This window comes from Lampetra fluviatilis, chromosome 25 (assembly GCF_964198595.1).
Source record: "Lampetra fluviatilis chromosome 25, kcLamFluv1.1, whole genome shotgun sequence".
Taxonomy (NCBI): Eukaryota; Metazoa; Chordata; class Hyperoartia; order Petromyzontiformes; family Petromyzontidae; genus Lampetra; species Lampetra fluviatilis.
The window spans coordinates 10,330,092-10,346,018 of NC_136299.1; the positions used below are offsets into that span (position 1 = coordinate 10,330,092).

At 54.2% G+C, this 15,927-nt stretch overlaps 1 long non-coding RNA gene across 1 annotated transcript in view; it reads right to left on the bottom strand.

Annotated features, from left to right (window-relative positions):
• The window catches only part of LOC144941801 (uncharacterized), a 56,716-nt gene that overhangs the window by 35,014 nt on the left and 5,775 nt on the right, over positions 1–15,927 (bottom strand). The gene's annotated exons all lie outside the window — the stretch shown is intronic.

The following is a 15,927-nucleotide window of genomic DNA, read 5'->3' on the forward strand; positions in this document are numbered from 1 at the left end:
CTCGCTAACAGCACTTGCCCCTACAGTCTGTTAAGGCTATACGGGGAATCTTTGGATCATGTGTCATAGATTCGGAAGCGGTGTGCGCACTTGCGGCTGCGTGTGTGCGTGCGTGTGTGCGTGTGTGCGTGCGTGTGGACTTGCGTGTCTGGGCCTCCCCTAGATGCTATCGATAACAGACTCGGCCCCGCCATAGGAATGTGGAATTTCCACCACTGGCTTAGGGCTGTAAAGAGGCGAGCCCCACTGAAATACAGCAGCGCACATTGTCGCGGGGAATCCCTTTTACTCGTCACAAATAGCATTCAGGTTTTAAATAAAGAACCGAATCTGAGTTCTAAGTGGAGCAACACAATATTTTGTTTTATAATGAAGACCTCTTGAGCTACATGGGTCCCTGTGCGTTGGCTTTTGTTTGCTTATTCCGCTAGGGCCGCGACTGCGTGACCTAGCTGGCCCTGGGACACGCCACGATGTTGCCCTCTCTCTCCTCTCTCTCTCTTCCCTCTCTCTCTCTTCCCTCTCTCCTCTCTCCCCTCTCTCCCGTGTGGCTCTGCCTTCACCCACTTGCCGTGTCACCGGCTCCGACTTTCCGCTTGTTCACTCGTGTGCCCCACTTCTGTGCTCCGTCTTGAGATGCGGTTGCACGTACGGTACTTGCCTTTACATGCAGCTGCCTCGGTCAAGTCTGAAAACTCATCAGCTGGTTGAGTTGTATTTATTCTAGATTTGAAGCTTTCGTGACTGCAAGGTATCATACTCTTAGGTGTCTTCGGTAAAGTCACGTAGGTAAAAAATAAAATTAAAATTAATACAAGTATTATTTTATTTCTATTATTACTTTTATTAATTTAAATTTTATTTTTTACCTACGTGACTTTACCGAAAAAACCTAAGAGTATGAGTTGTATTTACTCATCAGCAGGCCGAGTCATATTCATCAGCAGGCCGAGTCATACTAATTAGTATGACGAAGGTGGTACTAATTAGTATGACTCGGACTCCAACAACAGCACAGAGGACGGAGGATCGACGCTCACAACAACGAGCGGAGAGTCGAGGGGCTACAGCGCAGCAGGTCTGGCACAGTGAGGAGCACGTGGTGGTGGTCGTGTATCCTGTGCCGGATTAAGCGAGTGCGGGGCCTGTAGCATGATGTTATAAAGGGGTCCTAAATAAATAAACATAACTATTAAAACACACATTTTTTACTTGCATAGTAAAGTAGTTGTATTTTTTCATTTGCTATACAGCCAGAATATAGGCAAATCGCTAACCTTAAACACCCAGTCGTTCATAAAAGTCGAAGGCGGTATAGTACTATAGTAATAGAGCAAGTGCAGAATCACTGCACCGGAATTGATAGCCTGAAAGAATTTAGCGTGGGGCCCTTGAAAGCGCGGGGCCCGTTGCTACTACATGTGTAGCTACTACATGTGTAGCTACTACATGTGTAGCTACTACATGTGTAGCTACTACATGTGCAGCTACTACATGTGCAGCTACTACATGTGCAGCTACTACATGTGTAGCTACTACACGTGGAGCTACTACACGTGCAGCTACTTTTGCCACTAGGATAATCCGGCACTGGGTGTATCGGCCACTCATCTCCATAAGTCAACCCGGTCCCGTGCCCTCTTGTCAGTGAGCTGTCAACACTCGACTTGGCCTCTAGGTGTACCTAGCTTGGCACAGGGGATGTGGCGACGTCACCACCACCGACAATGCCACCACCTTCACCACCTGCTGTCTCCTCCTCCACCACCACCAGCCACCACCGCCAACAACGATCACCATCACTGGCTACCGTCAACCAACAACCACCCACCACCACACTCACCACCACTACCACACTAACCACCACTACCACACTCACCACCACTACCACACTCACCACCACTACCACACTCACCACCACTACCACACTCACCACACTCACCACCACACTCACCACACTCACCACCACTACCACACTCACCACCACTACCACACTCACCACCACTACCACACTCACCACACTCACCACCACTACCAGCACTCACCACACTAACCACTACTACCCCACTCACCACGTGGGGTGGGGGTGGGAGTGGGGGGCGGGGAGTGGAAGCGCTGGGGGGGGGGGGTGCGGGGCAGTCGCGGTCCCCGCTGAGACCGATAATGACTCGCGACGGAGAGAGGGGGGGTCGGTCTGGGGTGCGTACGTCAGTGTGTGTGTGTCTGTGTGTGTGCGTGTGTGTCTGTGTGTGTGTGTCTGTGTTTATCTGTGTGTGTGTCTGTGTGTGTGTGTGTCTGTGTGTGTGTATGTGTGTGTGTGTCTGTGTGTGTCTATGTGTGTGTGTCTGTGTGTGTATCTGTATGGGGAGCGGTAGTGTAGCGGTTAGCGCGCTGCGCTATGAACCTGGCGACCCGGGTTCGATTCCCGCTCACGGCTAACACCAGTGACGATTATCTGAACCGGTCCTGGGCCTCCCCTAGGTCGACTCAGCCTTAAATGAGTACCTGGTGCGGTGTGTAAACATCGCCACTGGGGAGACAAAGGCGGTCGGGCGTGGTGCTGGCCACCCACCCCCTCGTGTACCGTTCTGGCCTTAATAGGTGCTCGCTAACAGCACTTGCCCCTACAGTCTGTTAAGGCTATACGGGGGATCTTTGTATCTGTGTGTGTGTATCTGTGTGTGTGTATGTATATGTGTGGGTATGGGGAGCGGTAGTGGTAGCAGTAACGATTATCTGAACCGGTCCCGGGCCTCCCCTAGGTCGACTCAGCCTCAAATGAGTACCTGGTGCAACATCGGCACCGGGGAGACAAAGGCGGCCAGGCGTGGTGCTGGCCACCCATCCATCCCCTCGTGTGTCGTGCTGGGCTTTATCGGTGCTTGCTAACAGCACTTGTCCCAACAGTTTGCCAAGGCTATCCGGGGGATCGATGTCTTTATCTGTTCGTGTATGTCTAAAGTGTAATGTGTGTATGTGTCGTGTAGAATGTGTGAGTAGGTGGGCGTTGTGGCGGTGTGGGAGGTCGGTCTGCACGCTCGCGTTAACTCTGCGTGACATTAACTCAGAGGAGGCAGCCGCGTAGCCTGCATCATCGTGGTGGTGGAGATAAACACACGACCAGCAGCCACCACCACCACCGGCAAAGACAAAGATCCCCCGTGTAGCCTTAACAGACTGTTGGGGCAAGTGCTGTTAGCGAGCCCCTATGAAGGCCGGCACGGCACACGAAGGGGGTGGGGTGGCCAACACCACGCCCGGCCGCCTTTGTCTCCCTAAGTGGCGATGTTCACACATCGCACCAGGACCGGTTTAGGTCATCGTCACCGGCGTTGGCCGTGAGCGGGAATCGAACTCGGGTGGCCAGGGTTCGTAGCGCAGCGTAGCGCTAACCGCTACCCCACCGCTCCCCAACACTGGCACCACCACCGCATGGAAGGGGGGGGGAGTTTATTCGGAGTGCGATTTCGCTCAATATTCTCGGTGTCTGTGTGTCTGTGGTGTGTCTGTGGTGTGTCTGTGGTGTGTCTGTGGTGTGTCTGTGGTGTGTCTGTGGTGTGTCTGTGGTGTGTCTGTGGTGTGTCTGTGGTGTGTCTGTGGTGTGTCTGTGGTGTGTCTGTGGTGTGTCTGTGGTGTGTCTGTGGTGTGTCTGTGGTGTGTCTGTGGTGTGTCTGTGGTGTGTCTGTGGTGTGTCTGTGGTGTGTCTGTGGTGTGTCTGTGGTGTGTCTGTGGTGTGTCTGTGGTGTGTCTGTGGTGTGTCTGTGGTGTGTCTGTGGTGTGTCTGTGGTGTGTCTGTGGTGTGTCTGTGGTGTGTCTGTGGTGTGTCTGTGGTGTGTCTGTGGTGTGTCTGTGGTGTGTCTGTGGTGTGTCTGTGGTGTGTCTGTGGTGTGTCTGTGGTGTGTCTGTGGTGTGTCTGTGGTGTGTCTGTGGTGTGTCTGTGGTGTGTCTGTGGTGTGTCTGTGGTGTGTCTGTGGTGTGTCTGTGGTGTGTCTGTGGTGTGTCTGTGGTGTGTCTGTGGTGTGTCTGTGGTGTGTCTGTGGTGTGTCTGTGGTGTGTCTGTGGTGTGTCTGTGGTGTGTCTGTGGTGTGTCTGTGGTGTGTCTGTGGTGTGTCTGTGGTGTGTCTGTGGTGTGTCTGTGGTGTGTCTGTGGTGTGTCTGTGGTGTGTCTGTGGTGTGTCTGTGGTGTGTCTGTGGTGTGTCTGTGGTGTGTCTGTGGTGTGTCTGTGGTGTGTCTGTGGTGTGTCTGTGGTGTGTCTGTGGTGTGTCTGTGGTGTGTCTGTGGTGTGTCTGTGGTGTGTCTGTGGTGTGTCTGTGGTGTGTCTGTGGTGTGTCTGTGGTGTGTCTGTGGTGTGTCTGTGGTGTGTCTGTGGTGTGTCTGTGGTGTGTCTGTGGTGTGTCTGTGGTGTGTCTGTGGTGTGTCTGTGGTGTGTCTGTGGTGTGTCTGTGGTGTGTCTGTGGTGTGTCTGTGGTGTGTCTGTGGTGTGTCTGTGGTGTGTCTGTGGTGTGTCTGTGGTGTGTCTGTGGTGTGTCTGTGGTGTGTCTGTGGTGTGTCTGTGGTGTGTCTGTGGTGTGTCTGTGGTGTGTCTGTGGTGTGTCTGTGGTGTGTCTGTGGTGTGTCTGTGGTGTGTCTGTGGTGTGTCTGTGGTGTGTCTGTGGTGTGTCTGTGGTGTGTCTGTGGTGTGTCTGTGGTGTGTCTGTGGTGTGTCTGTGGTGTGTCTGTGGTGTGTCTGTGGTGTGTCTGTGGTGTGTCTGTGGTGTGTCTGTGGTGTGTCTGTGGTGTGTCTGTGGTGTGTCTGTGGTGTGTCTGTGGTGTGTCTGTGGTGTGTCTGTGGTGTGTCTGTGGTGTGTCTGTGGTGTGTCTGTGGTGTGTCTGTGGTGTGTCTGTGGTGTGTCTGTGGTGTGTCTGTGGTGTGTCTGTGGTGTGTCTGTGGTGTGTCTGTGGTGTGTCTGTGGTGTGTCTGTGGTGTGTCTGTGGTGTGTCTGTGGTGTGTCTGTGGTGTGTCTGTGGTGTGTCTGTGGTGTGTCTGTGGTGTGTCTGTGGTGTGTCTGTGGTGTGTCTGTGGTGTGTCTGTGGTGTGTCTGTGGTGTGTCTGTGGTGTGTCTGTGGTGTGTCTGTGGTGTGTCTGTGGTGTGTCTGTGGTGTGTCTGTGGTGTGTCTGTGGTGTGTCTGTGGTGTGTCTGTGGTGTGTCTGTGGTGTGTCTGTGGTGTGTCTGTGGTGTGTCTGTGGTGTGTCTGTGGTGTGTCTGTGGTGTGTCTGTGGTGTGTCTGTGGTGTGTCTGTGGTGTGTCTGTGGTGTGTCTGTGGTGTGTCTGTGGTGTGTCTGTGGTGTGTCTGTGGTGTGTCTGTGGTGTGTCTGTGGTGTGTCTGTGGTGTGTCTGTGGTGTGTCTGTGGTGTGTCTGTGGTGTGTCTGTGGTGTGTCTGTGGTGTGTCTGTGGTGTGTCTGTGGTGTGTCTGTGGTGTGTCTGTGGTGTGTCTGTGGTGTGTCTGTGGTGTGTCTGTGGTGTGTCTGTGGTGTGTCTGTGGTGTGTCTGTGGTGTGTCTGTGGTGTGTCTGTGGTGTGTCTGTGGTGTGTCTGTGGTGTGTCTGTGGTGTGTCTGTGGTGTGTCTGTGGTGTGTCTGTGGTGTGTCTGTGGTGTGTCTGTGGTGTGTCTGTGGTGTGTCTGTGGTGTGTCTGTGGTGTGTCTGTGGTGTGTCTGTGGTGTGTCTGTGGTGTGTCTGTGGTGTGTCTGTGGTGTGTCTGTGGTGTGTCTGTGGTGTGTCTGTGGTGTGTCTGTGGTGTGTCTGTGGTGTGTCTGTGGTGTGTCTGTGGTGTGTCTGTGGTGTGTCTGTGGTGTGTCTGTGGTGTGTCTGTGGTGTGTCTGTGGTGTGTCTGTGGTGTGTCTGTGGTGTGTCTGTGGTGTGTCTGTGGTGTGTCTGTGGTGTGTCTGTGGTGTGTCTGTGGTGTGTCTGTGGTGTGTCTGTGGTGTGTCTGTGGTGTGTCTGTGGTGTGTCTGTGGTGTGTCTGTGGTGTGTCTGTGGTGTGTCTGTGGTGTGTCTGTGGTGTGTCTGTGGTGTGTCTGTGGTGTGTCTGTGGTGTGTCTGTGGTGTGTCTGTGGTGTGTCTGTGGTGTGTCTGTGGTGTGTCTGTGGTGTGTCTGTGGTGTGTCTGTGGTGTGTCTGTGGTGTGTCTGTGGTGTGTCTGTGGTGTGTCTGTGGTGTGTCTGTGGTGTGTCTGTGGTGTGTCTGTGGTGTGTCTGTGGTGTGTCTGTGGTGTGTCTGTGGTGTGTCTGTGGTGTGTCTGTGGTGTGTCTGTGGTGTGTCTGTGGTGTGTCTGTGGTGTGTCTGTGGTGTGTCTGTGGTGTGTCTGTGGTGTGTCTGTGGTGTGTCTGTGGTGTGTCTGTGGTGTGTCTGTGGTGTGTCTGTGGTGTGTCTGTGGTGTGTCTGTGGTGTGTCTGTGGTGTGTCTGTGGTGTGTCTGTGGTGTGTCTGTGGTGTGTCTGTGGTGTGTCTGTGGTGTGTCTGTGGTGTGTCTGTGGTGTGTCTGTGGTGTGTCTGTGGTGTGTCTGTGGTGTGTCTGTGGTGTGTCTGTGGTGTGTCTGTGGTGTGTCTGTGGTGTGTCTGTGGTGTGTCTGTGGTGTGTCTGTGGTGTGTCTGTGGTGTGTCTGTGGTGTGTCTGTGGTGTGTCTGTGGTGTGTCTGTGGTGTGTCTGTGGTGTGTCTGTGGTGTGTCTGTGGTGTGTCTGTGGTGTGTCTGTGGTGTGTCTGTGGTGTGTCTGTGGTGTGTCTGTGGTGTGTCTGTGGTGTGTCTGTGGTGTGTCTGTGGTGTGTCTGTGGTGTGTCTGTGGTGTGTCTGTGGTGTGTCTGTGGTGTGTCTGTGGTGTGTCTGTGGTGTGTCTGTGGTGTGTCTGTGGTGTGTCTGTGGTGTGTCTGTGGTGTGTCTGTGGTGTGTCTGTGGTGTGTCTGTGGTGTGTCTGTGGTGTGTCTGTGGTGTGTCTGTGGTGTGTCTGTGGTGTGTCTGTGGTGTGTCTGTGGTGTGTCTGTGGTGTGTCTGTGGTGTGTCTGTGGTGTGTCTGTGGTGTGTCTGTGGTGTGTCTGTGGTGTGTCTGTGGTGTGTCTGTGGTGTGTCTGTGGTGTGTCTGTGGTGTGTCTGTGGTGTGTCTGTGGTGTGTCTGTGGTGTGTCTGTGGTGTGTCTGTGGTGTGTCTGTGGTGTGTCTGTGGTGTGTCTGTGGTGTGTCTGTGGTGTGTCTGTGGTGTGTCTGTGGTGTGTCTGTGGTGTGTCTGTGGTGTGTCTGTGGTGTGTCTGTGGTGTGTCTGTGGTGTGTCTGTGGTGTGTCTGTGGTGTGTCTGTGGTGTGTCTGTGGTGTGTCTGTGGTGTGTCTGTGGTGTGTCTGTGGTGTGTCTGTGGTGTGTCTGTGGTGTGTCTGTGGTGTGTCTGTGGTGTGTCTGTGGTGTGTCTGTGGTGTGTCTGTGGTGTGTCTGTGGTGTGTCTGTGGTGTGTCTGTGGTGTGTCTGTGGTGTGTCTGTGGTGTGTCTGTGGTGTGTCTGTGGTGTGTCTGTGGTGTGTCTGTGGTGTGTCTGTGGTGTGTCTGTGGTGTGTCTGTGGTGTGTCTGTGGTGTGTCTGTGGTGTGTCTGTGGTGTGTCTGTGGTGTGTCTGTGGTGTGTCTGTGGTGTGTCTGTGGTGTGTCTGTGGTGTGTCTGTGGTGTGTCTGTGGTGTGTCTGTGGTGTGTCTGTGGTGTGTCTGTGGTGTGTCTGTGGTGTGTCTGTGGTGTGTCTGTGGTGTGTCTGTGGTGTGTCTGTGGTGTGTCTGTGGTGTGTCTGTGGTGTGTCTGTGGTGTGTCTGTGGTGTGTCTGTGGTGTGTCTGTGGTGTGTCTGTGGTGTGTCTGTGGTGTGTCTGTGGTGTGTCTGTGGTGTGTCTGTGGTGTGTCTGTGGTGTGTCTGTGGTGTGTCTGTGGTGTGTCTGTGGTGTGTCTGTGGTGTGTCTGTGGTGTGTCTGTGGTGTGTCTGTGGTGTGTCTGTGGTGTGTCTGTGGTGTGTCTGTGGTGTGTCTGTGGTGTGTCTGTGGTGTGTCTGTGGTGTGTCTGTGGTGTGTCTGTGGTGTGTCTGTGGTGTGTCTGTGGTGTGTCTGTGGTGTGTCTGTGGTGTGTCTGTGGTGTGTCTGTGGTGTGTCTGTGGTGTGTCTGTGGTGTGTCTGTGGTGTGTCTGTGGTGTGTCTGTGGTGTGTCTGTGGTGTGTCTGTGGTGTGTCTGTGGTGTGTCTGTGGTGTGTCTGTGGTGTGTCTGTGGTGTGTCTGTGGTGTGTCTGTGGTGTGTCTGTGGTGTGTCTGTGGTGTGTCTGTGGTGTGTCTGTGGTGTGTCTGTGGTGTGTCTGTGGTGTGTCTGTGGTGTGTCTGTGGTGTGTCTGTGGTGTGTCTGTGGTGTGTCTGTGGTGTGTCTGTGGTGTGTCTGTGGTGTGTCTGTGGTGTGTCTGTGGTGTGTCTGTGGTGTGTCTGTGGTGTGTCTGTGGTGTGTCTGTGGTGTGTCTGTGGTGTGTCTGTGGTGTGTCTGTGGTGTGTCTGTGGTGTGTCTGTGGTGTGTCTGTGGTGTGTCTGTGGTGTGTCTGTGGTGTGTCTGTGGTGTGTCTGTGGTGTGTCTGTGGTGTGTCTGTGGTGTGTCTGTGGTGTGTCTGTGGTGTGTCTGTGGTGTGTCTGTGGTGTGTCTGTGGTGTGTCTGTGGTGTGTCTGTGGTGTGTCTGTGGTGTGTCTGTGGTGTGTCTGTGGTGTGTCTGTGGTGTGTCTGTGGTGTGTCTGTGGTGTGTCTGTGGTGTGTCTGTGGTGTGTCTGTGGTGTGTCTGTGGTGTGTCTGTGGTGTGTCTGTGGTGTGTCTGTGGTGTGTCTGTGGTGTGTCTGTGGTGTGTCTGTGGTGTGTCTGTGGTGTGTCTGTGGTGTGTCTGTGGTGTGTCTGTGGTGTGTCTGTGGTGTGTCTGTGGTGTGTCTGTGGTGTGTCTGTGGTGTGTCTGTGGTGTGTCTGTGGTGTGTCTGTGGTGTGTCTGTGGTGTGTCTGTGGTGTGTCTGTGGTGTGTCTGTGGTGTGTCTGTGGTGTGTCTGTGGTGTGTCTGTGGTGTGTCTGTGGTGTGTCTGTGGTGTGTCTGTGGTGTGTCTGTGGTGTGTCTGTGGTGTGTCTGTGGTGTGTCTGTGGTGTGTCTGTGGTGTGTCTGTGGTGTGTCTGTGGTGTGTCTGTGGTGTGTCTGTGGTGTGTCTGTGGTGTGTCTGTGGTGTGTCTGTGGTGTGTCTGTGGTGTGTCTGTGGTGTGTCTGTGGTGTGTCTGTGGTGTGTCTGTGGTGTGTCTGTGGTGTGTCTGTGGTGTGTCTGTGGTGTGTCTGTGGTGTGTCTGTGGTGTGTCTGTGGTGTGTCTGTGGTGTGTCTGTGGTGTGTCTGTGGTGTGTCTGTGGTGTGTCTGTGGTGTGTCTGTGGTGTGTCTGTGGTGTGTCTGTGGTGTGTCTGTGGTGTGTCTGTGGTGTGTCTGTGGTGTGTCTGTGGTGTGTCTGTGGTGTGTCTGTGGTGTGTCTGTGGTGTGTCTGTGGTGTGTCTGTGGTGTGTCTGTGGTGTGTCTGTGGTGTGTCTGTGGTGTGTCTGTGGTGTGTCTGTGGTGTGTCTGTGGTGTGTCTGTGGTGTGTCTGTGGTGTGTCTGTGGTGTGTCTGTGGTGTGTCTGTGGTGTGTCTGTGGTGTGTCTGTGGTGTGTCTGTGGTGTGTCTGTGGTGTGTCTGTGGTGTGTCTGTGGTGTGTCTGTGGTGTGTCTGTGGTGTGTCTGTGGTGTGTCTGTGGTGTGTCTGTGGTGTGTCTGTGGTGTGTCTGTGGTGTGTCTGTGGTGTGTCTGTGGTGTGTCTGTGGTGTGTCTGTGGTGTGTCTGTGGTGTGTCTGTGGTGTGTCTGTGGTGTGTCTGTGGTGTGTCTGTGGTGTGTCTGTGGTGTGTCTGTGGTGTGTCTGTGGTGTGTCTGTGGTGTGTCTGTGGTGTGTCTGTGGTGTGTCTGTGGTGTGTCTGTGGTGTGTCTGTGGTGTGTCTGTGGTGTGTCTGTGGTGTGTCTGTGGTGTGTCTGTGGTGTGTCTGTGGTGTGTCTGTGGTGTGTCTGTGGTGTGTCTGTGGTGTGTCTGTGGTGTGTCTGTGGTGTGTCTGTGGTGTGTCTGTGGTGTGTCTGTGGTGTGTCTGTGGTGTGTCTGTGGTGTGTCTGTGGTGTGTCTGTGGTGTGTCTGTGGTGTGTCTGTGGTGTGTCTGTGGTGTGTCTGTGGTGTGTCTGTGGTGTGTCTGTGGTGTGTCTGTGGTGTGTCTGTGGTGTGTCTGTGGTGTGTCTGTGGTGTGTCTGTGGTGTGTCTGTGGTGTGTCTGTGGTGTGTCTGTGGTGTGTCTGTGGTGTGTCTGTGGTGTGTCTGTGGTGTGTCTGTGGTGTGTCTGTGGTGTGTCTGTGGTGTGTCTGTGGTGTGTCTGTGGTGTGTCTGTGGTGTGTCTGTGGTGTGTCTGTGGTGTGTCTGTGGTGTGTCTGTGGTGTGTCTGTGGTGTGTCTGTGGTGTGTCTGTGGTGTGTCTGTGGTGTGTCTGTGGTGTGTCTGTGGTGTGTCTGTGGTGTGTCTGTGGTGTGTCTGTGGTGTGTCTGTGGTGTGTCTGTGGTGTGTCTGTGGTGTGTCTGTGGTGTGTCTGTGGTGTGTCTGTGGTGTGTCTGTGGTGTGTCTGTGGTGTGTCTGTGGTGTGTCTGTGGTGTGTCTGTGGTGTGTCTGTGGTGTGTCTGTGGTGTGTCTGTGGTGTGTCTGTGGTGTGTCTGTGGTGTGTCTGTGGTGTGTCTGTGGTGTGTCTGTGGTGTGTCTGTGGTGTGTCTGTGGTGTGTCTGTGGTGTGTCTGTGGTGTGTCTGTGGTGTGTCTGTGGTGTGTCTGTGGTGTGTCTGTGGTGTGTCTGTGGTGTGTCTGTGGTGTGTCTGTGGTGTGTCTGTGGTGTGTCTGTGGTGTGTCTGTGGTGTGTCTGTGGTGTGTCTGTGGTGTGTCTGTGGTGTGTCTGTGGTGTGTCTGTGGTGTGTCTGTGGTGTGTCTGTGGTGTGTCTGTGGTGTGTCTGTGGTGTGTCTGTGGTGTGTCTGTGGTGTGTCTGTGGTGTGTCTGTGGTGTGTCTGTGGTGTGTCTGTGGTGTGTCTGTGGTGTGTCTGTGGTGTGTCTGTGGTGTGTCTGTGGTGTGTCTGTGGTGTGTCTGTGGTGTGTCTGTGGTGTGTCTGTGGTGTGTCTGTGGTGTGTCTGTGGTGTGTCTGTGGTGTGTCTGTGGTGTGTCTGTGGTGTGTCTGTGGTGTGTCTGTGGTGTGTCTGTGGTGTGTCTGTGGTGTGTCTGTGGTGTGTCTGTGGTGTGTCTGTGGTGTGTCTGTGGTGTGTCTGTGGTGTGTCTGTGGTGTGTCTGTGGTGTGTCTGTGGTGTGTCTGTGGTGTGTCTGTGGTGTGTCTGTGGTGTGTCTGTGGTGTGTCTGTGGTGTGTCTGTGGTGTGTCTGTGGTGTGTCTGTGGTGTGTCTGTGGTGTGTCTGTGGTGTGTCTGTGGTGTGTCTGTGGTGTGTCTGTGGTGTGTCTGTGGTGTGTCTGTGGTGTGTCTGTGGTGTGTCTGTGGTGTGTCTGTGGTGTGTCTGTGGTGTGTCTGTGGTGTGTCTGTGGTGTGTCTGTGGTGTGTCTGTGGTGTGTCTGTGGTGTGTCTGTGGTGTGTCTGTGGTGTGTCTGTGGTGTGTCTGTGGTGTGTCTGTGGTGTGTCTGTGGTGTGTCTGTGGTGTGTCTGTGGTGTGTCTGTGGTGTGTCTGTGGTGTGTCTGTGGTGTGTCTGTGGTGTGTCTGTGGTGTGTCTGTGGTGTGTCTGTGGTGTGTCTGTGGTGTGTCTGTGGTGTGTCTGTGGTGTGTCTGTGGTGTGTCTGTGGTGTGTCTGTGGTGTGTCTGTGGTGTGTCTGTGGTGTGTCTGTGGTGTGTCTGTGGTGTGTCTGTGGTGTGTCTGTGGTGTGTCTGTGGTGTGTCTGTGGTGTGTCTGTGGTGTGTCTGTGGTGTGTCTGTGGTGTGTCTGTGGTGTGTCTGTGGTGTGTCTGTGGTGTGTCTGTGGTGTGTCTGTGGTGTGTCTGTGGTGTGTCTGTGGTGTGTCTGTGGTGTGTCTGTGGTGTGTCTGTGGTGTGTCTGTGGTGTGTCTGTGGTGTGTCTGTGGTGTGTCTGTGGTGTGTCTGTGGTGTGTCTGTGGTGTGTCTGTGGTGTGTCTGTGGTGTGTCTGTGGTGTGTCTGTGGTGTGTCTGTGGTGTGTCTGTGGTGTGTCTGTGGTGTGTCTGTGGTGTGTCTGTGGTGTGTCTGTGGTGTGTCTGTGGTGTGTCTGTGGTGTGTCTGTGGTGTGTCTGTGGTGTGTCTGTGGTGTGTCTGTGGTGTGTCTGTGGTGTGTCTGTGGTGTGTCTGTGGTGTGTCTGTGGTGTGTCTGTGGTGTGTCTGTGGTGTGTCTGTGGTGTGTCTGTGGTGTGTCTGTGGTGTGTCTGTGGTGTGTCTGTGGTGTGTCTGTGGTGTGTCTGTGGTGTGTCTGTGGTGTGTCTGTGGTGTGTCTGTGGTGTGTCTGTGGTGTGTCTGTGGTGTGTCTGTGGTGTGTCTGTGGTGTGTCTGTGGTGTGTCTGTGGTGTGTCTGTGGTGTGTCTGTGGTGTGTCTGTGGTGTGTCTGTGGTGTGTCTGTGGTGTGTCTGTGGTGTGTCTGTGGTGTGTCTGTGGTGTGTCTGTGGTGTGTCTGTGGTGTGTCTGTGGTGTGTCTGTGGTGTGTCTGTGGTGTGTCTGTGGTGTGTCTGTGGTGTGTCTGTGGTGTGTCTGTGGTGTGTCTGTGGTGTGTCTGTGGTGTGTCTGTGGTGTGTCTGTGGTGTGTCTGTGGTGTGTCTGTGGTGTGTCTGTGGTGTGTCTGTGGTGTGTCTGTGGTGTGTCTGTGGTGTGTCTGTGGTGTGTCTGTGGTGTGTCTGTGGTGTGTCTGTGGTGTGTCTGTGGTGTGTCTGTGGTGTGTCTGTGGTGTGTCTGTGGTGTGTCTGTGGTGTGTCTGTGGTGTGTCTGTGGTGTGTCTGTGGTGTGTCTGTGGTGTGTCTGTGGTGTGTCTGTGGTGTGTCTGTGGTGTGTCTGTGGTGTGTCTGTGGTGTGTCTGTGGTGTGTCTGTGGTGTGTCTGTGGTGTGTCTGTGGTGTGTCTGTGGTGTGTCTGTGGTGTGTCTGTGGTGTGTCTGTGGTGTGTCTGTGGTGTGTCTGTGGTGTGTCTGTGGTGTGTCTGTGGTGTGTCTGTGGTGTGTCTGTGGTGTGTCTGTGGTGTGTCTGTGGTGTGTCTGTGGTGTGTCTGTGGTGTGTCTGTGGTGTGTCTGTGGTGTGTCTGTGGTGTGTCTGTGGTGTGTCTGTGGTGTGTCTGTGGTGTGTCTGTGGTGTGTCTGTGGTGTGTCTGTGGTGTGTCTGTGGTGTGTCTGTGGTGTGTCTGTGGTGTGTCTGTGGTGTGTCTGTGGTGTGTCTGTGGTGTGTCTGTGGTGTGTCTGTGGTGTGTCTGTGGTGTGTCTGTGGTGTGTCTGTGGTGTGTCTGTGGTGTGTCTGTGGTGTGTCTGTGGTGTGTCTGTGGTGTGTCTGTGGTGTGTCTGTGGTGTGTCTGTGGTGTGTCTGTGGTGTGTCTGTGGTGTGTCTGTGGTGTGTCTGTGGTGTGTCTGTGGTGTGTCTGTGGTGTGTCTGTGGTGTGTCTGTGGTGTGTCTGTGGTGTGTCTGTGGTGTGTCTGTGGTGTGTCTGTGGTGTGTCTGTGGTGTGTCTGTGGTGTGTCTGTGGTGTGTCTGTGGTGTGTCTGTGGTGTGTCTGTGGTGTGTCTGTGGTGTGTCTGTGGTGTGTCTGTGGTGTGTCTGTGGTGTGTCTGTGGTGTGTCTGTGGTGTGTCTGTGGTGTGTCTGTGGTGTGTCTGTGGTGTGTCTGTGGTGTGTCTGTGGTGTGTCTGTGGTGTGTCTGTGGTGTGTCTGTGGTGTGTCTGTGGTGTGTCTGTGGTGTGTCTGTGGTGTGTCTGTGGTGTGTCTGTGGTGTGTCTGTGGTGTGTCTGTGGTGTGTCTGTGGTGTGTCTGTGGTGTGTCTGTGGTGTGTCTGTGGTGTGTCTGTGGTGTGTCTGTGGTGTGTCTGTGGTGTGTCTGTGGTGTGTCTGTGGTGTGTCTGTGGTGTGTCTGTGGTGTGTCTGTGGTGTGTCTGTGGTGTGTCTGTGGTGTGTCTGTGGTGTGTCTGTGGTGTGTCTGTGGTGTGTCTGTGGTGTGTCTGTGGTGTGTCTGTGGTGTGTCTGTGGTGTGTCTGTGGTGTGTCTGTGGTGTGTCTGTGGTGTGTCTGTGGTGTGTCTGTGGTGTGTCTGTGGTGTGTCTGTGGTGTGTCTGTGGTGTGTCTGTGGTGTGTCTGTGGTGTGTCTGTGGTGTGTCTGTGGTGTGTCTGTGGTGTGTCTGTGGTGTGTCTGTGGTGTGTCTGTGGTGTGTCTGTGGTGTGTCTGTGGTGTGTCTGTGGTGTGTCTGTGGTGTGTCTGTGGTGTGTCTGTGGTGTGTCTGTGGTGTGTCTGTGGTGTGTCTGTGGTGTGTCTGTGGTGTGTCTGTGGTGTGTCTGTGGTGTGTCTGTGGTGTGTCTGTGGTGTGTCTGTGGTGTGTCTGTGGTGTGTCTGTGGTGTGTCTGTGGTGTGTCTGTGGTGTGTCTGTGGTGTGTCTGTGGTGTGTCTGTGGTGTGTCTGTGGTGTGTCTGTGGTGTGTCTGTGGTGTGTCTGTGGTGTGTCTGTGGTGTGTCTGTGGTGTGTCTGTGGTGTGTCTGTGGTGTGTCTGTGGTGTGTCTGTGGTGTGTCTGTGGTGTGTCTGTGGTGTGTCTGTGGTGTGTCTGTGGTGTGTCTGTGGTGTGTCTGTGGTGTGTCTGTGGTGTGTCTGTGGTGTGTCTGTGGTGTGTCTGTGGTGTGTCTGTGGTGTGTCTGTGGTGTGTCTGTGGTGTGTCTGTGGTGTGTCTGTGGTGTGTCTGTGGTGTGTCTGTGGTGTGTCTGTGGTGTGTCTGTGGTGTGTCTGTGGTGTGTCTGTGGTGTGTCTGTGGTGTGTCTGTGGTGTGTCTGTGGTGTGTCTGTGGTGTGTCTGTGGTGTGTCTGTGGTGTGTCTGTGGTGTGTCTGTGGTGTGTCTGTGGTGTGTCTGTGGTGTGTCTGTGGTGTGTCTGTGGTGTGTCTGTGGTGTGTCTGTGGTGTGTCTGTGGTGTGTCTGTGGTGTGTCTGTGGTGTGTCTGTGGTGTGTCTGTGGTGTGTCTGTGGTGTGTCTGTGGTGTGTCTGTGGTGTGTCTGTGGTGTGTCTGTGGTGTGTCTGTGGTGTGTCTGTGGTGTGTCTGTGGTGTGTCTGTGGTGTGTCTGTGGTGTGTCTGTGGTGTGTCTGTGGTGTGTCTGTGGTGTGTCTGTGGTGTGTCTGTGGTGTGTCTGTGGTGTGTCTGTGGTGTGTCTGTGGTGTGTCTGTGGTGTGTCTGTGGTGTGTCTGTGGTGTGTCTGTGGTGTGTCTGTGGTGTGTCTGTGGTGTGTCTGTGGTGTGTCTGTGGTGTGTCTGTGGTGTGTCTGTGGTGTGTCTGTGGTGTGTCTGTGGTGTGTCTGTGGTGTGTCTGTGGTGTGTCTGTGGTGTGTCTGTGGTGTGTCTGTGGTGTGTCTGTGGTGTGTCTGTGGTGTGTCTGTGGTGTGTCTGTGGTGTGTCTGTGGTGTGTCTGTGGTGTGTCTGTGGTGTGTCTGTGGTGTGTCTGTGGTGTGTCTGTGGTGTGTCTGTGGTGTGTCTGTGGTGTGTCTGTGGTGTGTCTGTGGTGTGTCTGTGGTGTGTCTGTGGTGTGTCTGTGGTGTGTCTGTGGTGTGTCTGTGGTGTGTCTGTGGTGTGTCTGTGGTGTGTCTGTGGTGTGTCTGTGGTGTGTCTGTGGTGTGTCTGTGGTGTGTCTGTGGTGTGTCTGTGGTGTGTCTGTGGTGTGTCT